This window comes from Triticum urartu, chromosome 2 (assembly GCF_003073215.2).
Source record: "Triticum urartu cultivar G1812 chromosome 2, Tu2.1, whole genome shotgun sequence".
NCBI classification, from domain to species: domain Eukaryota; kingdom Viridiplantae; phylum Streptophyta; class Magnoliopsida; order Poales; family Poaceae; genus Triticum; species Triticum urartu.
Window position 1 is genome coordinate 646471738 of NC_053023.1, and position 7373 is coordinate 646479110.

The window sequence follows — 7373 nt, forward strand, 5'->3', positions numbered from 1 at the left end:
TTCACTCATTTTGCTTCGTATGTGTACTCCCTCCGTTCCTAAATATTCTATTCGTCTTAACAGAGATTTCAACAAGTGACTACATACAGAGCAAAATGAGTGAATTACACTCTAAAATATGTCTATATACATCCGTATGTGCCAGTCCATTTGAAATCTCTAAAAAGACAAATATTTGAGTAGTCACTCGTTGAAATCTCTAGAAAGACAAATACTCCGGAGTATATTTAAGAACCGAGGGGGTAGTGCACAACCGCATGGGAGACTCAGCCCGGTCGTTGCGCGGCATTAATAGTGAGTAATGATCAGTCAAATAATAAGCCCCACCTTTCCCACTGTAAGTTGCTCTGAAGAAGCAACCATCAATACGCTCTTCTTTGAATCCGCTCATACTACTCCATCCGTCACTGTTTATACAACGTGCTTCAGAAAAAAGAAAAAAATCTGTGGGACCAACGCGACTAGCGATCGGCCTGAAAAATAGCATTGGTAGTTATAGCACGGCGTCTATTACTAGAGGGAATAATGCGTACACACATGCATGCAGTGCTTCCACCCCGGGTACACACATGCATGCACTCCGTAGTAGTACAGTACATGGAGAGAAAATTGTGGACTTGATTGCGGTTACCACGCCCTAATTAATTGAGCATTAAACCAAACGCGTCTAAAGTCTCTCTGGTGGTGGAAATGCATTGATAGAAATGCATCATAATGAAGCGCGCCCTGTAAACTGTGACGGAGGGTGGAGTAGTATGAAGGGGCAAAACCAAGTACGCGTACTACTGCGCTTGGCTCTTCGCCCCTTCGTGAAGTCAAACAATGATGGTACTCCGCATGTTGGGTACTACAGTGTATGCCTCTGACAATCTGACACCGAATGGACTGATGGATGTCCACCGAGGGTAGGTTGCATTAGTCAAAAGGCGTAAGCGAGCTTCACCTTGTCCTGCAAGCTTCTCCTCGTTCTGCGAGTTGACGGGGCACACCAAAAAGTAGTGCTAGTCCATACTCCCTCCTTTCCGGTTAATATGGCTTAATATTTTTTGCGGGTAAATGAGAGAGCTTTATTCATATATAAGCATTCTTAGGACGATCAGCCAAGACACTGGTCACTAGGAAGCGAGGTACCCCGCAAAAAAGAAGTAGGAAGCGAGGTGTTTCATCAAGCCAGCTCTCGGCCACATTCAAAGTGTAGCAAGCACGGTTCGCACGAAGATGCGTCGCAAGGTTTGCTGACCTGTTTACATGCTGAATAACAAAAAAGAGGAAATATTACTGAGCGCTACTATTTGTAACAGGATATGAGCCAGAATTAAGCAAGAATTGTGGCGAGTGTTCCATGCACTCAACTTCCATTATCACATGCGAGAACCCTCGAAGAGAACCAAATGTGTTGGAGATTTCTCTATCACATTTTAAAATTATAATAAGAGTGCAGACGCTCCTCCATCCGGTTCCTAGTACTAGTATAGTATGTACCTTTATGGACTATAGTAGTAGTACTAGTAAACTTTGGGCTTGGCTGTTCGGGAAGTCGAACAATAATAGCACTAGTAGTATAGTGTATGCTTCTGGCAATCTGACACCGAATTAACTGTTGCACGTCCACTGCCTGAGCGAGGGAGAGCTTGCATTAGTCAAAAGTTTCTCCTTGTCCTGCAAGCCACCGTGTGCAAGCTTCTCCCGTCCTGCAACCTTCTCCTCGTTCGGCAAGTTGACGGGACACAGCAAAGTAATGCTAGTCCATGCTGCCTCCTCTTCGGTTAATATGGCTTAATTTCAAACGAGATAAATACACTGTCTGTCACTGTATATTTGTAAAAATACGGTCAGTCGACTTCATAATACGCTCATTGCGCTCAATATATATATTTTCCGGTGTTCATATGGTCACTAGCTCACCCTGACTAAGTATGTGTGTGCATGCACGTGTAGGTTGAGCACTTGAGCGTGACCGTGTGTGTTCCGTCGTGTGCTCGGACATGCATGCATTAGGGCGTCGCACGCATTTTTGCGTCCATGTGTACGTGTGACTGTTGCATACACGTAGGGGGAGTACATGTAGGGGCCACTAAGGAGCAGTCAAATCACACAGTAAGTTAGTCGGAAGAAGCAACCATCATTTCACTCTTGAATGACACGTACACAATATAAAATGGTTGATATGGAGAGAGAAAGAAAACCACTATATATACACTAGCAGGAGCCTAAGCTACAAGCCTGCTTGCTTAGGTTGCTCTCTTCACAAGCATAGAACGACGGGCCTGATCCCGCAGCTGGGGGAAGGGAACAATGTTCTGCGTAGACGCGGTCGACATCAGCGAGGGAGAAAACCCACAGTCGGTGCGTCCCAATCGGGGGTCACCGCGGTATGGGCCGATGCCGCGTCCCAACCGCCCTTCTAGCTACAGCCCGACGTCCCAGGTAGTCCATCTTCCTTTTGGAGCCGGCTTGCTCCACTGCCGTAGCTCCATCTCCATGTCGATCTTTCTCTACTTCTACCGGCTTCTACTTGTGATGAGTTTATGTCGCATGAACTAGTGCCAGTACTATTATTCTAATCACACTTCTTCAATATCTTTCCCATCAGGGATGCTCAGGTCAATTTTAGTGGAACTGCACAAAAGCATCGTATGATCCGAGGGTGCCAGCCGTCTTTCCTTCCTGACATGGAAAGTGCTATGGAACAAGAGGTACCAGAAGGTGGAGAACCAAAGAGTGCTGCTTCTATTGTTGCTGACATTCTCACTAAAGAATCTCCCGATAGCACATTCCTTCGACAGGTTCTACCTGGCCAGGAAATTAAATCATGTTTAGGGTTTAGGGTTTAAGTCGTAGTGACCCCATCAGTAGTTTTTCTATCGTACACGCTCTCACAACTTTTTTCTTTAGTTGTGAAGTAAATATTGGCTATGATCTGTGAATCATTGAGATGCATCAGCATGCGTGTTATTTTTCCTTTGTATTTGATGGAATGTTGTAACGGGGAAACCTTGGAATAGGAATGAAAATGGAGTGGAAACGTTTCCGTTTTTCCGGAGAAAAATGGAAACGGAGAGAAACCAACGTTTCGTTTCGTTGGATCACGCCATCGAGCAAAACCAACGTTTAAATCACGTCTGTCGTGTTCGTGTCTCACCCTCCTCCATGGCTCGACCCCACACGGTCACTCGGCATGCCACTCGCCGCAAATCGAGCAGTATACCATAACTTTCCCGCCTGCTTGTCGATGGATCGCACCATGGAGTACTAGCACTACTGGAAGAGATTGACGAGTTGGGGGTGATAGCTAGTTGTAGCACGGACTCCCAAGAACTTACTACTGGAAGAGATCGCGCATGTTGTAGCCGGCTATTGCGACCTTTGAACGTGGAGCAGCCGTGTGCACCCGGAAGCGGCGCGGGCGATGCTCTCTCGACCGGCGCGCCGCAATCAATGCCGGTGCCAGTGAGAGGTCGCGTCCGCTCTGGACGGGCATGAATGCGGCACTGACTGTTTCGGGCGGGAAGCACGCGCGGGTGATGACGAGGGTTCGGGTTGGTCAGGACCGGCCGTGGCAGCGGTCCGGACATGCGCAAACAAGAGATGATGTACGTTAATATTGCTGCGTATATAATTAACAACGTAAATAATGTGCTAGTAGGACAAATATGATTGGAGATGGAGATGGAATTGGAATTTTACGTAAACACGGATATGCATGTCTATGTCTATGTGTGTGTGCGCGACGACTCTCGTGACCTGGAAGCGGGGGCGTGTTTTTGATCGAGTTTTCTTTCTTGGTACGTTAGAAAATCAGTTTGTCTAATTCACATCTAGATGTTATTTAAGGATATCACATCTAAGCTCCCACAAGTATATAATGTAGCAACTATATACAAAAAAAACTAGGAAAAGACCACAAACAGAGTGGACATCAACTTATATGTGACATAACTATGTCACATCTAGATGTGTCCTAGACAGACCCTTAAAAAATTGTCCGCCAGTTTTCGTTTCTTTTTTCCGGGAACGCGTGTATTCTATTTAAAACCACTGCCATGGAGAGATTTTTTACTCCATTATAGCCTCTTGTTTGATAGAGTTTCTCGCGTCTCGCTCTCTCACCCTCTCCATATCAAAACAAGATGACAATGTCCACTCTATCTCTCTCCTCATCGGTGGTCACAGATCCGGCCGAATCCCGTCCGCTGCGGGAGGTGAGCAGGTGCAGCGTTGACGTTGTCGCCATCGGCGACGGAGGAAGCCGATGCACACCATCCTCTCGGAGCCAGCGCGGACGAAGATCCTCCGCGCCCTTGTTCGCTGTCGTCGTGTGGGCAGATCCCGCCCGCCCGCCTAAACGATATCTCGCCCACCTGAGGTATAACTTCTTGTACTGGTCCAGCTCCCCAGGTCGCTGCGTGCGGGTTTTCTTCTATGCGACTACTCCCCAGCTCCCCATGCATAGTAGCTAGGGTTCGTCGGCTGGTCCAACATCACCTACTAGTACTATTATAGAGGAAATGCCACTCAAAAAGTTGTCCTGATTTATACCTCGGTGGAGGTATACATGTTGTTTCGACAAAAACTACATGGTGGTTGTGCGGTCATTGTCCATATGGTGGTAGTACTATCACTGGTTAAATGAATAAATGCTTTTTTTTCTTGGGTATCCTGGTTTAGTTCCCATCAATATAAGTATGATGCTTCTGTTTGTTGGTGTAATTTTCATTAATTCTTATTGACAATTGAGATGTCGTTGCTAACCCTTTTTTATATTTTTGGAAACAACGATGCGTGTCTCCATACCCGGGCATGTCTTCCTCAATTTTAGTGGAACTGCACAAAATTGGATGGCCATTGTTGTTCCGCCTCACTGTCCTCTGCCACCTGGTTCTTCCTTCCTCGAGCTTGATTACTGAGAAGAAACATACCACAGTGAGGATTTGTCGAACTTCTTAGGTGCCTCACCCAAAATTGATGCCAAATGGATGATGCATCACCATGATGACCTATCGATGCTCATGGTTGCGCCTCATGGTTGCGTCGGCTGGTGAAGCTGATCGATTTTCGACGAAAAACAAGCTATCTTCCATGAGCGCTCTTTGCTTGTTACGCACAAAGATGATATCCTTTGTCAGATCACCTTGGTTGCGTTGGAGATGCAGTCGTCTTTCACGTTGGTGCAATTTTCGCTAGGGTTTTACGACAGGTGGGCCCAAAATGTGGCTGGCTCACCTGTCATACAGCCAAAAGCAGGTGCACTGAAGGCACCAGAGCTCAGTCCGTACTATAGTAGTATATATATAAGCAAGAGCCTCAGTGCTTGTTCGCTAGGGTTTGCACTCTCCGCACGCTCGCCGCACTACATATATGTTACACGCTGGAGGCTCAGCGTTCATTTGCTAGGGTTTGCTATATTCACAGTCTCTCACCGTCTCTTCACCAGATCTAAACAAGACTGTGTTGGCCTCTTGTCTCTCTCTCCCCCCTGACAGCTGGTGAAGGAGGCGTATGTATCCTGTCGCACCGGGAAGGGGAGGAGGTGCAGCGTTCACTCTATCGCCTTCGGCGAGGGAGGCAATCCACTGTCGGCTGCGCTGTTCTCTTTCACCCAGCGCTTGTGCGGGAGGGCCACCGGCCCCTTCTTCCTCGCTGTCGTACGTAGTGTGGGCAGATCCGGCCTCCCGCCGCACACCTGGCCACATCCCGACGACCCTAAGGTATAAGTTTCTTTGAAACCGTCGTTGCTCTAGCTGCATGTGGATCTTTTTCGATCTGTAGTCGAATCTAGGTCTTGGTTCAAAGAGGAAAGAAGGTTGCGGTGGGCTGGATCAAGAATCTAGGACGTGGTTCAATGAGGAAAGGAGGGGGGGAAGTAGTATAGACTGGCTATCCAGCCGCTTTGTAGGTCGAAAAGGGAAAAAGGGGGTAACTCAGTACACACATCTGTAAGGAACCGGTCTCTTTGTTGAAAAGGGAAAGAAACTGGGGGGTCGGGTAGTTTGTGCACGACTAGATTTGCTGCCCTCACATAGGAAGAAGGTTCAAAGAGAACAAATATGTGACCAGCGCATATATGCTGCTTGGCTACATACTCTGCATCACCCATTTATACGTGTGGACGCACATGGTGCTGGCATGTCCCATGCAGCTATTTTGCTGTTGTTAATCTCAGAGTTAACTACTAATCTGTTTTAAAATAATTTCTCTGTTAATATGAATCAATGCAACCGTTTTAGAAATGCTATTGTCCTATACTTTTGTTTTCCATCAAGATAAGGTAGATGCTTCTTTTTGTGGCCGCATGTGTCATCCTCCTTTATTGGCCAGTAATTGTTTTCTTTTTTGCCTCTTAAAACAGGGATATTTATTCAACTTGTTGCTATAGAAAACTTAAATGTCACACCGGCAACTTTGCTTGATTTCAGTGCAACTGCACAAAACTTGATTGGATTTCCTATTCGTGTTGGTAGATTCGTATTTTATGTTGGTCGTCGCATGAAAGGTCAGTACAGGCCTTCATCCACATGATTGTGCAGTGTGCTTTGAGATGTTGTGATACTTGTATTGGTACTGTTTTAAATAAATGATGAATTGAAGCTATTGTATTGCTGTCTTTTCCCATTAAGTAGTGAACAAAAATGGGACCAACCCAGACATGATGCTTGTTGCTTTGTTACAACAAATTCAGCATCACCCCCTTTATAAGCTAGTAGTTGATGCCACTCTCAGAATTAACTACTGAATCTTATTTCAAAACTGCAACACTTGTTAGGGATTGGTGGGATTACCATTTTTGTGGCCGCATGTTTCATCCTCCTTTATTAGCCAGTAATTGATTCCCTTTTTGCCTCTGTTTATACAGGGATATCTATTCAACTTGTTGCTATTGTGACATTTTGCTTCGCTACGCGAAACACTTTTGCTTCATTTCAGTGCAACTGCACAAAACGAGATTGGATTTCCTATTCGTGTTGGCAGATTCATACGTGATCTTGTGTGCGTCATGACAGGTTAGTACTTGCCTTCATCCACATGATCGTGCAGTGTGTTTTGAGATGATGTGCTACTTGTATTGGTACTATTTTAAATAAATGATGAATTGAAGCTATTGTATTGCTGTCTTTTCCCATTAAGTAGTGAACAAAAATGGGACCAACCCAGACATGATGCTTGTTGCTTTGTTACAACAAATTCAGCATCACCCCCTTTATAAGCTAGTAGTTGATGCCACTCTCAGAATTAACTACTGAATCTTATTTCAAAACTGCAACACTTGTTAGGGATTGGTGGGATTACCATTTTTGTGGCCGCATGTTTCATCCTCCTTTATTAGCCAGTAATTGATTCCCTTTTTGCCTCTGTTTATACAGGGATATCTATTC